This window comes from Ambystoma mexicanum, chromosome 2q (genome assembly GCF_040938575.1).
Source record: "Ambystoma mexicanum isolate Mex_15411 chromosome 2q, UKY_AmexF1_1, whole genome shotgun sequence".
Taxonomy (NCBI): Eukaryota; Metazoa; Chordata; class Amphibia; order Caudata; family Ambystomatidae; genus Ambystoma; species Ambystoma mexicanum.
In genome coordinates this window covers 426,160,847-426,181,251 of record NC_090924.1, presented here as the reverse complement: position 1 = coordinate 426,181,251, position 20,405 = coordinate 426,160,847, and the positions used below count along the sequence as shown (strand labels likewise).

Below are 20,405 nucleotides of genomic sequence, written 5' to 3'. Positions count from 1 at the left end.
CAACATGTGGAAATATGATTTCTAAGTGTGCTATGACAATAAATAGTACAGACTATACAGATTACCAAAGGATCTGATTATTTGTTTGATATTTATTCCCCACTGGACTACTACATGACTAGTACTTATGCATACCTGTTTTTATTAATGAGGTAACGCTGTGCCATACCAGTACCAATTGGGCTGCACTGATGAAACCTACAGTATTCATATTTTACGCAACATGTTGTAATTTAACAAGAGCTTAGTGCCAGAGCTCATGATTAATTCACAAATCGCACTTACAACAAACAGTAAAACCTACATCTAACATTACTCGAACCAGCATAACACGGCCTGCTACACATACCAACACAACTAACAAACCTTCTTTATCCTTCCTCCTTTCCCTTGGTGGTACTCATCAATTGACATGATTTGTTAAACCGCTATTAATATGTATTTAATCATGCGAATGCCTGCATTCATGTTCCATGCACACCGATGCACACTTGGTTTTCACACTGTCACCAACAAACCTTGCAATACACAAACCAACATGCATACATGCCTGTAATTTCTCCTGTTATAATATCATAACAACGTAATAATAATAAAATGTCACAGATTCCCCATTACTCAGGTGTTTGTGTTCACCATTCAATGTATACTACATCCTGTACTTTCAACACAGCCTTGGAAAAGACCCTTGTCGGGTTGAAACACATGCTGGCTAAAGTGTATTCATTAATCACCCAAAACAAAATGTGAAATAATTCTCTCACTCATTGCTTGAGACTTATATGTAAGTACGCAGAGAACAGAACATTTCTGACCCAGCACCTGGGTCATACTGGTTCTTACCAGAAACTCACTTGAATATTCACAGTTGGGACAATTGATTTTTAGTTAAGGCACACAAGAACAAATCTCTGAACTGATTTCATTTAGATCCCCTGTGTGAAGAAAGGGTCACACATTGGCACATTTTAAATCTTTTGTTGTACATAGGATCATGACGGAAGCTAGCACATTAAGGAAGATGGTCTATGATGTGAGAAGGTCTAATGGCTTTTCTGGAGTAATAGAAGAGTATGAAGTGACTTCATTTCGATGAGTAAAAAACACCTTTTGGTGGAGGAAAATGTAAGTTTGTTTTTATTCACTTAGTCTTAAGAGAAGCATTGTGCAGAGAAAGTCTTTGCGGGTTGCATAGCAAGGGGACGACACTACTGCCCTCTTCCTCACCACTACCCTCCTCTACCATACTACTACTACTCTCCTCCTGCCAAACAATACAAACACCCTTCTTTGTTTCATACCCACTCTTTACACTTGTCTTGCTACACACTCACCACACAAACATTCACACTGTTGTCACTGCAGTGCCACTTTACTCTCTAGCCAGTACCTCAAATGCTCCAAATATTGCCTCCACAGTCCGCTGCTCCTTTCTAACGCATGTTGGTCTATTGGTCCTCCACCTCCTCTGACCTTCCTCTAACAACCTACACTTCCTTTTGTGAATGACCCAGATATAAAGGGGACGTGCTGGAGGATAAATGGCCTCTAGAATCGATACAGAGACCAAGTCTTCTAAACGGTTCTAAAGCTGTTTTTCAGATCATAGAGGAACAAAGAACCCTTCCGAAAAGGTTCTTCTTTGAATTTATTTCTCAGGAATTGTTTAAGAGTCTGCAATCGTTCTCTGAAAATAAAATCAAAGATAAAGCTGAATCCCTGCCTATACTTCAGAAATTCGATAATTTAGAGGATTAAAGCATCCAAAAGAGATTTGTCTGTTTTCAAGTAACTCTCTCCCTTGGAGACCGGAGTTAAGATTTTCTGCTTCACACCACCAAATTGGCCGGGCAATCCATGTTTTCTTGGGCCGTGCAGGAATGTGCTAATTCCCTTTATCCTTTAGTTTCTCACATCATTAACACCTCCTTTGGTGAACTCGTAATCCCTGGTTGTCTATTTCTTGGATCACTCCTATTCTTAAAAACCCTTGGTTGGAATAGGATATCTATGTGGGTTATAGGCCAATCATTAAAGTTTCTTTTCTTATAAAAAATCTGGATAAGGTGGCAAAAAGTTAATTTCAAGATCATCCAGAAGCACAGAATCTTTTTGGAGATAATCAGGCTCAGAAATATTGAATTTGTCCTGATTAATGTTAAAGGTACGCTCTTCAAAATTTCAGACAAAGATGATATTCATATTTTTAATCTGCTGGATCACTCTGCAGCATTTGACACCTTGTATCATAGCTCAATAAGTCATCTGAAAGTGGTTGTTGCTTTTTCAAATGAGGCATGCACTTGGTTGAATACTACATAAGGACTAGAACATCTAGAGTGAAAATTAAGGATTTTGTTTCCCACCCTAAGGCCACTGACCTTGTGGTCTGCCTCAGGGCTTGTACATTTCACTTTTATTATTTTACATCAATGTGAAACCTTTTCACGTCTTAATGATGCGTTCTATTTTGAAACTGTGCCGATGACACATGGTTTGTGAATCATCTGAAAGACTTGTTCAAAGATAATTTGAGTTTTATTCTTTCTATCATCCAAAGAATCTTTGCTTGGGTGATTGTTACTTTGCTTGGTCTAAACCAAGCTCTTGATGATCCGTCCAGCATCAATGCGTTGGAAGGAATTTACATGTTCTTAGGAAAGTGTTCTCTTCGATTGTTCCATCCCATTCTTGGGTAAGATAAAATCATTAGGAATGACGCTGGATGGTTCTCTGTCCATATCAGGCCAAAGTAGTAACAATGTTAGATCTACTGATTTCTGTCTGTTGATATTGAGACAAATGAGACCCCTTCTCTGAATGCCACTGTGCCACCATGGCTAAGGCCATAATTGGAAGAATTGATCATTGTAACCGATTATTCACTGGTTTAACTAAACTAGGTATTCTGTGCTTGCAGAGGCTTCAACACAGTGCTGCATGCACCATTAGAAACACAATATTACTCCCATGCTGAAATATTCGTTGACTTCCAGTCAATGCAAGGACTAATTTTAAGAATCTCAAGCTTACGCGCAAATATTTTTATTTTTTTTATCAGCCCACCTGCATCTCTAAGAAAGCTTTAAGTGCCCTCAAGATCTTCTAGATCTTCCACAAGGCTAAACATCTGCTTACCAAGATTCCGGAAAAGCAGATCCTTTGGAAGATCTTTTGCAGTTGTAGGATCCAGATTCTGTAATATTCTCCCTTTTATATATTCAAGGAATTCCCGGCTATCTAATGTGACAAATCTGACGGTGCACAGTGTCGACATTTCTCCTTTAGGGGGAGACCTTTCGCATGGGGCCAGGGTGGTGTGTCCACAGTACAATAATCTCCCTGGAGGTGATGTACCGCAGGAAAATCACTTTGGGAGAGGAATTGTCCTATGCGATTAGGGATGACCATGCGGCATCGCCCTGCTTTAATATCTCCAACTCCTTCTCTAAATCCTCCTTCCCCATCCTGGATAGAGTAGATATATTTTTTTGTCAGCTCAGTCCACCTAACCTATATGACAACACTGAAAAACCAGAAAGTACAAAGTATTATGTATATAGCTTTAATGCTGGTACTGGCATGAATAAAATTGCTGCAAGTAAAAGAATCACTTGTGAGAAGAAGAGCGAGCAGTCTAGCCTCCTGAGGCCAGTGATTGACCAAAATCCCACGCAGGAGTTTCGAAGAAGCTGAAGTAGGAAATCAGCAGGTACACGGGTTGCCGGGGAGCAATGAGGTGAGCTCAGGAACTGTAGAGAGAGCGTTTGGGACCCTGAAGCAAGTGAGAGAGAGTTGTATACTTGGCAGGAGAGTGAACCAGCGGATACAAAGCAACATTGCAAGTCTGGGGACCACATCCATATGAGAGATTGGGAACAAGAGGGTCAAGGACCCTGGAACTGATTAAAGGAATCCTACGCTTGGTAGCAGTGTGTGCCAAGCTGGTAGGACAGAAGAACTGTGAAATAATCCTGTATTTTGCAACATTATTTTGCATCACTTTAATACTAGCAAAACTGGGAACTTTTCTGTTGATTAAAAACACCAAGAGCACGATTTATTTTGATACGAGATCATACTTGCACAGTTATCTTAGATTATTAGTGTTGGGGACAGAAGTAGGTTTTGGGACACGACAGTGACCGACTTGTTTGTATCAGACTTCCTGACAGTTTCACTAGTTTCCTTTGAGGTACTTAAACTCCTCTTAGCTTTAGGACTATAGATGCCTTTTTTCAACCCTTTCTTATTTAATAAGTAGTTTTAATTAATTACACGTACTCCTACAAATATCTAGGAGTAGAGTTCGACAATAGGGGAACTATACACTCTGTATCCAGGCAAGAAAGATAAAAGCACCCCAACTTACAGCTTTAATATGTAGGTTTACCCAGGATCAGAGTGGCTATTCAATTCGGGGTGCAAGACAACTCTATGTGCAGTGCTTTACACCTATGGTCACCTAGGGCCTAGAGTCATTGATTAACATGAATCTAGACTGGCTTCAGCACCTGGAGGGGACATTTTGGAGACATATACTAGGTCTCCCCCAATGTATCCCGGTGGCAATATTGTGACTAGAATTGGGGCTTATTTCCCTTAAATCTGTAGTACTGCGCAAGAGAGCTGAGCTATACATTAAGATTAAGAACAACCCAACTAACCCCCTATTGAAATGTGTAAAAGATGCCATGGGAGGTAGTAAACAGACTAAATTGGAGCAAGATATGTTGACGTTGAGTGAGGCAAGCGGCTGGTCCCTGTGTTGGGGGCCAAGATAACCAAAAGAGGTTTTACCTTCTTCAGAAGTCTATCGCACTTTGGGGCTGGCTGGAGAGTTACGTGCATTTGGCTACTTTAAGAAGTTATAGTTTTGTGACTTATGTCCTCTACTTTTAAGAAGAGTCAACCGTACCTCAATCTCTGTCCCTCCCCAGCGTTGAGACGTTTTATCCTGTTGATGCGCATCAACTATCTGCCCACATTGGTGAATAGACCCTGGGTTGTGCGTCTCGGAACTATAAGAAATTGCAGAATATGTGGTATTTTATCTAATCCTGAAACCGCAAGGCATGTGTTAACACAGTGCCCATCGATGATTCTGTCATGATCTCTGCTTCCAAAAGGTCAGGACTCACCCAACTCCCTTGGAAGCAGACCCATAACTCAGGTTCCGAGTGTCAACCACTCCCAATTGGGACCTTTTGGACCCTGTCCTGGCGCCAGTGGCACCAGGCTCATAAATATGCCCAGTCCCAGCACTGGAAGCGCCGGGCTCATAATGCTTGGGTGGACTTACCTGCAGCAGACCATGCTGCTTACTTACCTGCCAGTTGAGCCTCTGATCCTCTTCTGTGTGGGACTACTTTTCCTGTTGGGTGGGGCAGGAGCCACTCCCTAGGTTAAGAACACTGGAACTCTTCTGGAAAGCAGGAACTCTTTTCTTACCTAGGCGAGGCTGTGGAAGGAGACACCTAAGCACTACAGGAGGCTATTTAAACCACACCCGATGGATGAATCTTGCTTTGCGTTATTCTGCATCCTCTGCAGCAGAACGCTCATCGTGTCTTCTGCATCTGAACCTGGGCCTAAGGGAAAAAGGCTTACCATCCTGAATCCAGTCTTCAGCAACACCTATAAAGACAAGAAAGAACAGGTTAGCACTACGGTCTTCAGTGACAGCTCATCTCTTACCTGGTCCATCGGCTGTCACCAACGCCTCGCGCTGCATTCCGGCATCTGAAAGACAAAAGCTTACCAACTCTTCGCACGCTCCGGAGGCCTTCGGCGCTGCATCCCGCATCTGAAAGACAAAAGAAGGTGCGTTTAAAGACATTGGGTAACTTTATTACTCACGTGCCATTACTCCTTCCCACGCCGAACCCAGTGGGTATTCCGGCACCCTTCAGCAGCTCCGAACTTGTACCTGCAAGATAAAAGGACAGTTAGTGCGCATCGTGAAGCAAGCAACAAGCGCTTACTTACGTGCTTCCAGGCGCTTCTATTCCTCACACGGGTTCCATCCTCAACTCACTTCAGCCCGTCATCCGCCATCGCCGGAACCCTGCAAAACAAGAGACATCATTACAAAAGACTTTTAAAGACATTTGAAATACTCGGAACTTACCGTTCGTGCAGTAAACGACGGACAGCAGTCCTCTGAGGTCAAGAGGCCTGCACCCTTATCCAGTGAAGAAACTGGTTACGGCACCCTGCCCCGAGGCAGATGGAGAGCTCGGCGTTCACTTACCTAAGGTGAGAGCGTTAACCTTTGGGGTTCTACAGGAGAAGAGAAAGGGAAGAAGAGAGAGACACCCAATAACCCCAGTTCATTAATCCCATATTTTCTATCTGCAGACATCTTACTCTTCGAGTCAGACATACAGTGCACAGAGGTCCAGCCCAAAGAGCCAACCGTGTGTTACACATCACCTTTGAAGATACGGTATTCGCCCAGTCAAGACCGGCGCCTCTGCGGGAATCGGGTGAGCGTTACAGATTCATCATTATTCCAAGTACCTTAGAACCTCTGTACACAAAACGGACCATTTGGGATCTAATGAGTTCTGGCACTATTGTGTTAACACACTTAACTCGAGGCTCCATATTGCACTATTTAACATCTGGTCACTTGCTGAAAAACAAACGAGTAGTTATGACCAGTAGGAGGTATTATTCTTTGTTCTGATCCTAACGATCTGACCTAAGACCAGGTAAACTTGGGATATTCCTTCCTTCTTGCATACCCCCCATTTGGGAGATTTGCTTATTAATGTTATGTTTTATTAATGTTTTTCATTATTTGTCAATGTACACATGAAGTATTTGTACTTATGCGAGAAAGGTTGATGAATTGATTATTTGACATTTGATCAATTGAAGTATTGATTACTAAGTAAGTATTGTAATTAATATCTTGTTCTTTCTTGAGAACTTGTGTTAAGTGTGTAAAGTTTAAATTTTTTAAAACTGTATCACATTACAATAAATAAATAAGTCTTTTCCCAAAAACATGCCACCATTGAGTCCGAGCCTTACTTCTGCACCCTTGTACTACTCTTTATGAAAAGGGTAAAATCACTATTGTTTGATAAAACATTCTTCTCTAGAATTTACATTTAGCTGATAATCTTGATCGCTGAGTAACCTTTGTTTGGTAGTACCACCGCCAATCTTCCTTAAAATAGTAAAGAATCTTCTACTCCCTATACCTGGTTTGGATCAAACATTATTCTTATTTCTAAAAGGTGAAGCCACGATAACCCTGATAATGACAGACCTGTCGTTTTATTAGATATGACGTGCCAATTTTACACTCACCTGGTCTCTGCGGAGGTTTTGGGGCACGTTTGCAGCCCTCCCAGGGGTAAGGTTGCTCCGGTCCGACTTCGCCCTCTGCGCTTATGTGGTGACTGGTGGTAATGGGTCATGCTGCTCGGGACTGCTCCTGCGTGGAGAATAGGGGGCACAAGTATGCTAACTTGTGCGCCTGATCCCCTTCCAGATCCCTTCTCCCAAACCCTGGTACCTGTGGGATGCGCTGTCCATGGAAGGCTCACCTGTTTAGTTTTGGTGAACAATCCGTCCTGCTGCTTCTGGCAGGGGTGCTTGTATGATGGACCGAGTTCCTTCACTGGTCCCTTGCACGTGGTAGTCCAGTCCTGCTGCGACTACGCCACTATACTTCAGGTAAGTGTTCCTGTTTGCCTTTCCTCGCCTGTTTTTGTTGTATTGTAAAGTTTGTTGTCTTGTATTGCTGTCCGTTCCACTTTTGATGTTTGCTCTTTTGCTTTCTTCCCTTGCAGGTGATGTTGCCGGCCCGGCAGAAGCTGTGGAGCTCGAGGCGACAGCCGGAGGGAATGAGGAACGAAGCTGCAGCGGTACAGTAGCTGGTAAGTTGTTAACTAGGGGGCGCGTGGGGTTCAAATGCGGCGCGACCCTCGGACGGATGTTCTAACCTTGCCTTTCTTCTTCACAGGGTCCGAGTTTGTGGATGCGGAGTGCGGTGCTGTGGCTTCAGGATCAAGATCACTGGATGTCAGGAGATGAGTCTGCAGATGAAGCACTGGTTTCCTGGAGGTGAGTATGCAGGAGAACGCCTGGTTTGAAAGGTAAGTAAACTGGTCCATGGCGGGGAGCGTCACGTTGCACGCGAGTGCACAGTAACGCAAAGCACCGGCCTTAAGGATGGAGCAGCTTATATAGCTGAGCTTCTGAAGCCACGGCCACCAGGTTCAGCCTGCCTGCCACACCCGATGAGTCAGCACATGAAGACCAGGCCCAGGAAGTCACACCCAATGAGTCAGCACATAAGGATGTTCTTTGGAATAAAGTATTTCAGCTCCTGGAAAGTTCTTGTAAAATAAACGCACTCCTGCACTGAAATAAAGTAAAAGCACTCCTGCACTGAAATAAAGTGTTCCTGCTCACATCTCTATATGAGCCTGGTGCCAGAAGCGCCAGGACTGAGCCCAGCCAGGGCTCCGTGTTTATAGGTCCCAAAGGGACATAAGTGAGTCAAGTGACCCATTGCCCCCATCACTAGATGGTGTGTTTTTTGTGTTCCCAGGCCTGTGGCCATGACAGCCAAGTCATTGCACCCTAATCTCCTTAGGAAACTAGAATAGTGAGCGAGAGACAATAGAATGCATGTGAAACAGCAGAGAGGATTTTGATACGTTCTAGGCACAAATATCGGTGTGTTCATTTTACAATGTTTTAGGCAAGCAGCCTCGACATCTAACAATCCGCCATTATGTGTGGCAAATTTGGGTTTGCAAGGCTTCTTGAAGGACTATGTGAAGTACATGGGGGCCCACAATCTGTAAATTGATGTAGGCAAATCTTCACTTATGTGCTTTACACTAAAGATTTGTTTATCCTTATAGAACTGGTTTATATTTAAGAAGGTGTTGCTGAAAGTGGGGGGTTTATTTTATATTGGATACCTTATTAGTAGGAGAAAATCAGAAAGAAGTGTCCTCCATTATATTGAATTGAACGTTTGACCATCTGCAGTGAAAATTATGAGATTTGACAGTATGTGTGGGGCTTTTTCTATGGATTGCATTGTCCCACAGGTTCCTCATCTTTATAGATTGCTATCTAGCAATATAAAACAAAAGGTGCTCCTGACATACAGATATTGAACCACTGATTCCAAAATAGGTTTATAGCTAACCAATTCTGTCAGTCAAATACACCCATATCAAGCATATTTAAAAATACATAATTGCAACAAAAAAAGAAACCATTACACATCAGATTTCTCACACCACACTCAATCTAAAGTTGTCTTCCTCGTTAGTCTCCTGGGATCTGTCATCCAGGTAGCCAGGGTGGGGGGGGTCCTTGGGCAGTGGGAGTGGGTCACCGACGGGTGAGACGCAGTACTCCACCCCCCCTTCTTTCCACACCTTTTCCCCATTTTACCACGTAGGATATGCCAAAATACTCCCCCCTCCTCCCCCCTTTCCAAAACAAACATTTTCGTACAACACGAAAGAAAACAGACTAGCACCAGGGCTGTTTACCTGATATGTCCCAATACAAGGGTCAGGCAAAGTCAGGCAATTGAACAGAACCACACACACCTGATGGTCCTTTCCCTTCCCCACTGAGATAAAAGTTGGAGCACGAGAGCACAGGACGAGCAATACAGACAGCACGACTTGAGGGCTAATTTAGCATGGCATTTTAAGAGGAGGCGAAAGACGGCAAATACCGAGAGGGTGACAAGGAGAGATGTTAGAGTAGACCAACCAGATAGAAAATGGAAAATCCAACTATATCATGTAAATCTCTTGAAAGAGTGGAAAGAGAACCCGTCAGCCACCCATGCCAAAGTACTAGCCTGTCCGGTTCCCGAAAATATGGATAACTTTGATTTAATTCCTTTCCGAGTTATCCACTCAGCACTAACAAGATCTAAACGATGTAATAATTTAATTCCCTGATGTATTCTCAGAAGAACCAGGAAGAGTAAAAGGTACATATCACTATATTAGAACACCTAAAGATAAAGGGGTACACTTAGAAGCATATCGACTTCCGGAAGCCCGTAAACGGATAGTGATCTTCAATGTCAACAAAATGTTGAAAGCTAACATTATTGAGCCCTCCAAGTCCATGGTCCTCTCCTATTGTGTAGGTCAATAGACCTGACAGTTCGTGGAGATTCGGTATAGATTTGCATCAAGCTAATGACGTATCAGGTTTCAATTCCTATCTAATTGACGATCTAATTGATAAACTCAGAGCAGCCACCTTTCCATCGACCCTAGATTTAACTAATGGGGTACTGAAAGTTCCTGTATATGGACCAGATAAGGAAAAGACAGCATTTTCCATCCCGCTAGGATTATTCCAATTTAAAGTCCTTCCTATTTTGGTCTACACAGTGCACCAGCCACTTTCCAGTGCCGCATGTATCAAATCCTACAACCCAATTCTGATTTCTGTGGAGCTTACTTTGTCGGTATCGTCATTTATAGTAAAACTTGGGAGGACCATCTCTTCCATCTTTATACCATCATGAAAGTTCTCAGGAACGCTGACCTAATTGCTATCCAGCTAGTGCAGATTGGCCCAGTCGGCCATAAAATATCTTGCTTTCTTCGTCGGGAACGGGAATGTTCAACCTCACCATGAGAAGGTTAAACCTGTCTTTGATAAACCAACTCCCAAGACCAAAAAAGATCTTGGAGATTTTCTCGGGTTAATAGGATATTACCAAAGGTTTATCCCTAGCTTTTTGGACAAAACAGCCCGACTGACAGATAAACTTAAGAATGCCGAACCACAGAAACTTCATTGGAATGACGAAGAAGAGATATTTTATAACACCTTACCTTGAAACAGACGCTGTGTCAGAACCCAGTCCTAAAGGTGGTTGACTTCTCTAAGGAGTTTATCTTACAGACAGATGCCTCCCTTACAGGGTTAGGAGCCGTCCTGTCCCAGGTTTGTGATAGATTGGTACATCCCATACTATTGACCAGCCACAAAGTGTTCCCACGTGAGAATAATTACTGTTAGACCTGGAGGCCTGGCCATCAAGTGGGCCATTATCCATCTTAAGTACTACCTATTGGGATGAAAGTTCACCCTCCTCACAGACCACTCGCCCCTAGTTTGTATTAGCCACGCAAACACGCCAACCCTCTGGTCATGCAATGGTTTCTAGACCTACAACCCTATTGTTTCTCTGTTGAACACCGGAAAGGATAAGACCAAGGAAATGTAGATTGTCTTTCCTGGTTCCCCTGTGAAACAAATGCAGCTACATCACACGGAGGACGGGTATGTGAGAAACATGAATGTGTCTCACTAGAAAGTCCCCGGCGATCTGTCATCCAGGTGGCCAGGACACGTCCATCGCTATTGGATGCAGTTCCTGGGGTGGACAAGTGAGGGAGGATCACCTGGATGGGGGTTGCTAGGGGAGTGAAATTGGGACACCAATGGGTGAGACACGGTATCTCCCTCTTGCAACACCTTTTCCCCATCCTACCACGTAGGATATTCCAAAATACTGCCCCACCTCACCCCCTTTTCCGACACTCTTTCGCACAAAACGAAAGACAACGGACTAACACCAGAGCCGTTTACCTGATATGCACCAATACAAGGGTCAGGCAATTGACCAGAACCAAACATCCCTGACGGCCCTTTCCCTTCCACACTGGGATAAAAGGTGGAGCACAGGAGGAGCAAGGCAGACCGCACGGCATGAGGGCTAACTCAGCACAGCAGTTCAAGAGGAGGTGAAAGACTGCGAATACCGAAAGGGTGACAAGGAGAGATGTGACCTTGCCCTTTCCGATCCAAGCCTGTGAAACCTCCACAATCTGAAACATAAGACCGTAAACAAAGGCCGGCGTGTTGCAGCTGATGTCTAAGGTATGCAAAACCCTCCTCCGCTCGTAACCAAGCCGGAGAGAGACGCTTGTCTCGGTGGTACTAACGTTGACTTGAAGGAGAAGGCAGCCAAGCAGTTCATCACAGCCGGGGAGTCGAGGGGAGAGTAGATAAGAAACCGAACTGTGTTGAATGAGAAGTAGCAAGAGCTGATTTGAACTTTGAAATGAACAGTGGAGAAGAGAGTGGGAAATCCTGTAACAGATGAGACCAACACTACGTGGGTGCTCACGCAGGAAACTTTGGACAATTACACGATGATGGAATAGCGTAAACAGAAGGGCTTGGGAAGATGAGAAGAGAGGTCAAAGTGGTCATGCAGGAGGCTTGTAAAATCCTCTGTACCGTTGAAAGTCTTCGACTGATCGATGATTGTGAAAGAAAGGGAAATTAATCCTGCATGGTGAAACTTAGTACATGAACTATGTGTTTAAAGTTGGCAAACGTGAACTTGGCAGAGGGATGCTAATAAGAAGGGGCGAAGTCGTAATCCCCCATAGTGAACTGTTTGTGTAAAAATTGGCGACAGTGAACCTGATGGAGGGAAGCAGACAATCTGAGGTGAAGCCTAAAAAACGATTTAAAAAAAGACATTCAGACTCGTGAAAGTAAGAAGCATTGGAAGACAAGCGGAAGTGAATGGTCCACCTTGTCTAGTTGGTCAGAGCCTGGTCAAGGGAGATCCAGGGGTGAAATGTCCTCACCCAAAGTCCATTGAGAAACAAACTTTTTGTTTGTTGAATACATCAGGCCCTCAAAGGCAAAAGACATTTTATTTAAAAAGAGACTTCTCCATTGAAGAACCGGAAAGCTGGAATGAAGCTGAGAAAGCTTGAGTGTGTGCTGTGCTCCTAGGTCCCACCTTGTCCCGTGCTAAAAACTTTGGGGAAGGGAGACCCCTGGCAATCACATCCTCACTTATTATTTGCGAACACTTCTTTCTTTATTGAACCCTTATCCCACACTCTCTTTGTAATTAGTTGTAAGAAATTGGCAATCGTTTTTTAAATTATTATAGGCCCTTCTATTTGACAAGAGGCCATCGGATTGCCTTATTTTTCTTTTGATGGTCGGCGCTTGCTCCCATCTTAGAATTAGGTTTAGGTTAGGCGTTTTTCCACTGGAACTGTGATCACGTGTCTGTTTTTACTGTTGCCACCATGAGTTCCTTACAGTGGCCACATACTTTCTAGCATTACCTGCTTAGACAATATTTCGAAATGGAGTGTAGAGCTGCTTGATGACGACTTGCTTGTGTACGGCCCCGCCATTCCTCTGACATGATGTTGATCACTGTATAAAGGGAATGGTAGAATCCCTCTTACTTCAGTTCTTTTTTGACACGCGCTCTGCACGCTATTCGGAACACGCTCATCTTTGCTTCCTATAAATTCAAACTACGTCAGTATGTCGGGGTTGGACTGCAACTCTAAAATGTCCCTCATGGTCCCACACACTTATCTGTGTGTGGTGTCTTGGTCTTGGTGTCGGCCATGATATGGAGCAATGTGGTTCTTGTCTGGCAATTAACTCTAAGGCAGTGAAGGAACGCTCTGCAAAACTGGTGCTAGGGAGGCCGCTGTCAAAATCTCTGGCAAAGTTGCTTTCAAGGTCCTCGGAGCCTGATACCAAAGGGCCTACTGCTGAGAAACAGTGAGAGGGATGTCGCCACAAGAAGTGCAAAAAAACAATCACACTCCTGTAGCGAATCTCGAAACTGCTTATCGTCGTTGCACATTACGAACCGCTGACACGATTCTGATTTGTTGGACGACGGGGGTAATTCGAACCCAGTGAAGGGTGCTGTGGTGAACCAGAAGAAAGATTTGGACACATGGTAAACATGATGAAGCTTTTTATTTAAATAATGAAAGAAAAGGCCTATCTTGCCCTACTGGTATCGGGAATAGTCAGTGCCTAACAGAACTACGTAAGGGTGCTCGTCCGTCAGTAAGAGTCCAAAATGAAATGTCCACAGTCCAAAACCTTACTAGCCTTCTTTGCCCTATCACAAAAACTAATAACTAAACATTGAATTTTATTCTCTCTGGCACATTTCCTTTTGCCCTGCTGGGTTTGAGGCCTTTCCTCCGTGGTTTTCTCCACAAGACATTTTTTATATTTGTGTTTTCAAAATCAATCAAAAAGTAATATTGGTACAATCTGTCAGATTTCTCATGAGCTTCTGTCGCTCGTAGTACACATTTCCTGTTAAAATGTCCTGGTATTTGTTTGTTTATTCATTTGTTATGTGCACCAGACTCGTAAGTAAAAGGGCGCAGCAGTATGGATATGCAAAGCTTACAAAGTTGCGAAGTATGCACAGGATACAATATTTACATGCTTACAAGATATACACAATGTACAAAAATGGTCAAGGGCTAAAATGGCATATGTAATTACAAAAAATAACCAATAAACACTGTATAAAAATATAGATTACAAAAGGTGAAGCCCTACGTGTGTCACATGGGCTCACTGGTAGTCTAGATTGCACATGGTCTTCAGATATTGATGCAGTGGTACCCTATTAAACCAGGTGAGAGGTATTTTCAGATGTGGGCAGGTCCACAGCAGGTACTATACTAGGGATCGGTTGCAATGATGTATTTTATTACATTTTTTCTGAAGTGTGGGTAGGGTTGGTCAGCTCTCAGGTCTTGAGGCAGTGAATTCCAGAATTTAGCTGCCTTCACAGTAAAGCTGTTTCGAGGGGATTGGGTCCTCCGACGTATTCCATATCTATGACAGGTAATCACCACAGCTGTGCTGCTTCGGAAACTTTTGTCTGCGTCCTGCGTCGATGACGTCGATGCGCCGTCGTCGAGGACCTCCCCCGACGTCATCCGATGTGATAAGTAGGACGCACGACGCCCGTAGCCTCAGTTCAGTTTTTTCCGCGAACGTGCTGCTTCGTGAATCTCGGTTACGCCTCGACTCTTTGGAGTTCTGTTCTTCTCGGTTGTTCGAACCTGTTTGTTTTTGTGAGAAAATCCTTCGTAAGAAGATGTCTTCTACTTCGTCTTCGACCCCGCGTCCGGGCTTCAAGAAGTGCGGGGAATGTGGGTCCAAGATGTTGGTGACGGACTTGCACAACGGCTGCCTCTGGTGCCTCGGGGAGGCCCACGACACGGATGACTGTATCGACTGCCAATCGCTCACGTCCAAAGCCTTACGGGAACGTAAGAAGAAGTTGTCGGTAGGTCGGGTGTCCAAGCCCCGGAAGTCGAAGTCTGCGGGGCTTTCGACGGATGATTTGAGAGGTGACTCTCCGCGTTGTCCTTGGAAGTCTCGTGGGTCTCCTTCTCGGAGTCGGTCTCGCCACTCCTCGGCCTTTTTGAGGCATTCTCGGAAGCGCCAACAGCGGACTCTGCCCAGCACATCGCTTACCCCACCAGCCGTGCGACGCCGGAGGAATGGGCTTCCTTCGGGAAGAAAATGCTGGCGATTCTAGAGTCGCAGGGTACTAAGCCGTCCGCGCCCCCGAGCGGGGTCAGCCGTAAGGTCGAGAGACACCGCTCGCAAGAGTGGTTGGCACGAGTCACGGGAGAGGTCCTGTTCGGACAAGGGGACTCGTTCTCGACGTTCCAGGTCCCGGTCCTCGACGCGATCGAGACCGTGTGCACCTGTGATGTCTTCGAGGAAGACATCGACGCCTGAGGCGTCGAGGGCGTCGACAGGCTTTCTCGAGGCTCCGGCCCCGAGGAAGTCGTCGAAGCCATCGACGCTCGGGTCGTTGAAGGACACGCTCGGAGCTCTGGCTTCGAGGACTGTGTCGACGCCGTCGATGCTGGCGGCGCTGCATCTGACGTCGACGCCGATTTACTCGACGCCGATCCTCGCGGCGCTGATGCCTGTTCTCTCGACGCCGGCGCTGATTCACTCGACGCCTTTCATGGTCGGGGTGTCGGAGGTACCCCGTGGCACGGGGGAACCCCCTAGAAAGGCTCTGGTTAAGATCAAGCACTCTCGGGTGCCTTCTTTTCACCACCTGGAATATATTTCGGAGGTGGATGAGGATTCTGATGGCCTGGTTCCTAGTCAGGTTCCAGATGAGATGGTCTCGGGCCATAGTCAGTTTGACGATTTGAGGCAGTCACTGCATGATGCCAGTGGACTGGACACCTCTCCGGAGGTGGAGTTTTGTAGGCCTGAGTCTGGCTCTCATGCCGATTCCTCGTACCGGCGCCTTATGGCTAGGGTCTCCGAGTACTTGGGATGGTCTGCTCCCCCAGGGGAGTTTGTGCAGGATGATCTCACGGACATCCTTGATGTTGGTCCCCCAACTGACCCGGTACTGCCGTTTCATATGGCTCTACAGAGAAGGGTGGCGGCGGCTTGGACTGCTCCGGGGAGTCTCCCGGCAGTGGGCAGGTCCTTGTCGCGAAAATACTGTCCAGCCAGTAGCGACCCCTGCTACTTGACCAGGCACCCCACTCCGGAGAGTTTGGTGGTGCAGGCAGCCACGGCCCCGGCAAAGCAGGCGTCGTACCCTACCATCCCTCCTGATAGGGACGACAAACGTTTTGATGGTTGGGCGAAGAAAGTGTTTTCTTCAGGTGGTATGGCGCTTCAGGCGGCCAACTCCATTTGTGCCTTGTCTCGTTTCACTCACACTCTGTGGAACTGTGTTGCATTAGCGGCAGAACATATTCCCGAAGGGGACGAACGGGATGGTTTCCTTGCTATGGTCCAGGATGGTAAGGATGCCATGTGTGAGTCTGTTCAGTAGGGTTTGGACATGGCTGAATTCGTCAGCAGGTCCATGGCGGCGAGCACCGTGATACGCAGGTTTGCGTGGTTGCGGAAGTCGGGGTTTGCTCCTGATGTGCAGTCCCGGCTCCTCAACATGCCCTTTGACGGTGAACACCTTTTTGGCAGCAAGGCTGACGAGAGCCTTGAGAGGTTGCAGACCTCCAAAGCTGCAGCGAAGTCGTTGGGTGCTGCAGTTCGCCAAACTCCGCCTTTTCATCCTAGGGGACAGCAATGGAGGGGTGGTTCCTTTCGCTATTACTCGTCCTTCAGTAAAGCGAGAGGAGCTGGCAGTCAGAGGCCAACGCAGGGGTACCAGAGGTGGACGGCAGGGTACCCGTGGGGCCAAGGCCGCTCGGGCAGTTGCCTCTTTGCCCTCAGGTAACGCCGCAGCCTTACCACTCCGTCATGAGGCCATGTCCCATGGTTCGCCGGTTGGGGGAAGGCTGGCGCAGCATCTTGTGGAATGGCGTGCCATTACTTCAGATGTGTGGGTTCTGGAGATCCTAACCCATGGCTACTGTCTTCCCTTTCGGCAGAGGCCTCACGACATTCCACCAGGAACCTCTCTTTGCAGAGTCCGGATCCGCTCCTTGCGCAGGAAATTCAAGCCCTGCTGGAGAAAGGCGCCATAGAACTGGTGCCTGTAGCGGAGAGGAACAAGGGATGGTATTCCCCTTATTTTTTGATTTCGAAGAAAGACGGGGGATTGAGACCCATCATGGGCTTGCGCGGTTTGAACAAACTCCTCAGGAAGGACAAGTTCAAGATGGTTACTCTCAAGTCCTCCAGGCCCTTCAGCTTGAGGACTAGTTAGTGTCTCTCAACCTCAAGGATGCTTACTTCCATGTGCCGATCCATCCCAAGCACAAGAAGTACCTGAGGTTCGCGGTTGGCGACTGGCACTTTCAGTTTCGGGTCCTGCCGTTCGGATTGACCTCCGCCCGAGGGTTTTCACCAAGCTCATGGTGGTGGTGGCAGCGCATCTCGGGCAAGGGGGGGATTCATGTCTACCCCTAACTGGACGATTGGTTGATCAGGGGGCGCTCTCCTGAGCAAGTCCTGGATCATCTGTCCGTCACCTGCCACTCCCTTCACAGGCTGGGCTTCTCCCTCAATTTAAAGAAGTCCCATTTGACGCCAACACAGCGGCTCCAGTACATCGGAGCAGTGCTCGACACTTCCCTGGGGCAGTGTTTTCCTCCCCAGGTGAGGGCTCTTCACATTCAGCAGATGGTGCACAAGTTTCAGCATGCCCAGACCCTCCCAGCGTTCGAGTTCTTGAGGTTGCTCAGCCTCATGGCATCCTGCATTCTTCTGGTGCCAGAGGCTCGCCTGCGGATGAGATCTTTGCAGTGGGCACTCAAGATGCAATGGTCGCAGTCCTCCGGCAGGATGTCGGACCCGGTTCAGGTGCCGCCCTCGGTCGCCCAGGACCTTCTGTGGTGGGCAATCGAAGGCAACTTGATGAAGGGGGCTCCGATTTGGCTTCCCTGGCCGGAGGTGACGATCGTGACGGATGCATCCCTCACGGGATGGGGAGCTCATGCCAACGGGCTGACAGTCAGCGGTCGTTGGTCTCTGTCTGAGTCCAGACTCCATATCAATCTGTTGGAGCTAAGGGCCGTCAGGCTAGCCCTGAAGGCTTTTCTGCCGACTGTGCGAGGAAAGAATGTCCTGATCCTGACCGACAACACAGTGCACTACCTCAACAAAAAGGGGGGGGGCAGGGTCACTTCCTTTGTGCAGGGAGGCGATGCAGCTCGAGTTCTGGGCCATCCAGCAGGAAGTTTCGATCTCGGCAGTTCATCTGTCCGGAGACGAAAACGTGACGGCGGATGCTCTGAGCAGGCAGAGCACGATCTCTCACGAGTGGGAGTTGGCTCAGGAGATTTTCCTGGAGATCTTTGCCCTTTGTGGGACCCCTCAAGTGGATCTCTTCGCCTCCAGTGTCAACCGGAAGTGCGAGAGGTTCTGCTCGTGGGAATTTCCTCCAAATGGAGCCTTAGGAGACGCGTTCGTGGTGGAGTGGTCAGTCCCATTGCTGTACATGTTTCCTCCAGTCCCCCGCCATCCTGCAAGTGCTGCGGAGGTTATGGAAGTTCGGTTCCCGGATGATCCTCATTGCTCCGGCGTGGGCTCGGGGAACTTGGTACCCGGACCTTCTCGACTTGTCCATCTGCCCTCCACGTCGTCTTCCCTACCGAGACGATCTGCTCTCACGGGAGGGGGGTCAGGTTCTCCATCCAGAGGTCAGATCCCTCAACCTTCACTCTTGGCTTCTGAAAGGTTGAGGTATAAGGATTGGGACCTCCCTGAAGACGTGATGGAGGTGTTGCTCTCGGCCCGACGGCCAGCAACAAAGTCTCTGTACCGTTGCCGAAAGTTCTGCGACTAGTGCAGAGTTCAGAATGTGGATCCTTTTGCATGTGACATCCCCATGGTTCTGTCCTTTTTACTTTCTTTGGCCCGCAGGGGCTTGCAAGTGGGTACCATTAAAGGTTACCTTGCGGCGCTGTCCATCTTTAAGCGCTTGTCTGAAGAGTGTTCCTACTTTAAAATCCCTTTCATTTCACAGTTTCTGAAAGGGCTCACTAATGTGTTCCCTCCGTCACCTTTCCTCGTGCCCGGTTGGGATTTGAACCTTGTTCTCAGGTTTCTAACGGGTGCTCCCTTTGAGCCTTTGCACTCTTGTCCTTTGAGACTGTTGACTCTTAAAACTGTATTTGTAGTTGCGGTCACTTCCGCTCGCAGAGTGAGTGAGTTACAGGCACTTTCAGTTAAGCCTCCCTTCACTGTTTTCCATAAGGACAGGGTTGTCCTTAGAGTCCGTCCGTCCTTTTCTTCCGAAGGTAGTGACGGAATTTCATTTGGCCCAGAAGGTTGTTCTTCCGGCATTCTATCCTCCTCCGCATCCTGGTAAGGAAGAGGAGAGGCTCCATAGGCTTGATCCTAGGAGAGCTTTAAGCTTTTATGTTTCACGCATGTCCCGGGTCAGAGTGGACGATCAACTCTTTATTGGATACGCTGGAAAGCGTTTGGGACAAGCTGTGACGAAACACTTTGTCTCGCTGGATTGTTTTGGCCATCTCGGAGTGTTATCGCTTGGCGGGTAAAGACCCACCGGCTGGCTTGCGGGCCCATTCTACCAGGGGTATGGCTGCGTCTACTGCCCTGCAGAGGGGTGTTCCTATTCGCAACATCTGTGATGCAGCCACCTGGGCTTCAGTACATACATTTGTACGTCACTATTCCCTCGATTCCATCCGAGGACAGGATCTGGCCTTTGGCAAGGCGGTCCTTTGCTCTGCTATTTGATTGGCAATTCTAAATTTTAATTCTAAATTCTTTCCCTCCTCCTTGCTCTGGTACTGCTTTGGGAGTCTGTCATAGATATGGAATACGTCGGAGGACCCAATCCCCTCGAAGAACAAGTTACTTTCTTACCTGGTAACGTTCTTTCGATGGGTTGGTCCGACGACGTATTCCATATCGCTCCCTCCCTACCTTCCCCGCTGCAGAATTTCTTATGCGATTGCAGCTTACGTTCCGCAAGGCTTTGTGTCTGACTGGCAGTAGACTAATTTCACACGTTCTGGGGAAAAAACTACAACTGAGGCTACGGGCATCATTCGTCCTACTTATCACATCGAATGACGTCGGACGTAGGGGGAGGTCCTCGACGACGGCGCATCAACGTCATCGACGCAGACGCAGAAAAAAGTTTCCGA

The 20,405-nt window shown here is 46.9% G+C and overlaps 1 protein-coding gene across 10 annotated transcripts in view; it reads left to right on the top strand.

Annotated features, from left to right (window-relative positions):
* Positions 1 to 20,405, top strand: part of LOC138569465 (uncharacterized) — a 2,298,575-nt gene that overhangs the window by 676,289 nt on the left and 1,601,881 nt on the right. The window lies entirely within an intron of this gene.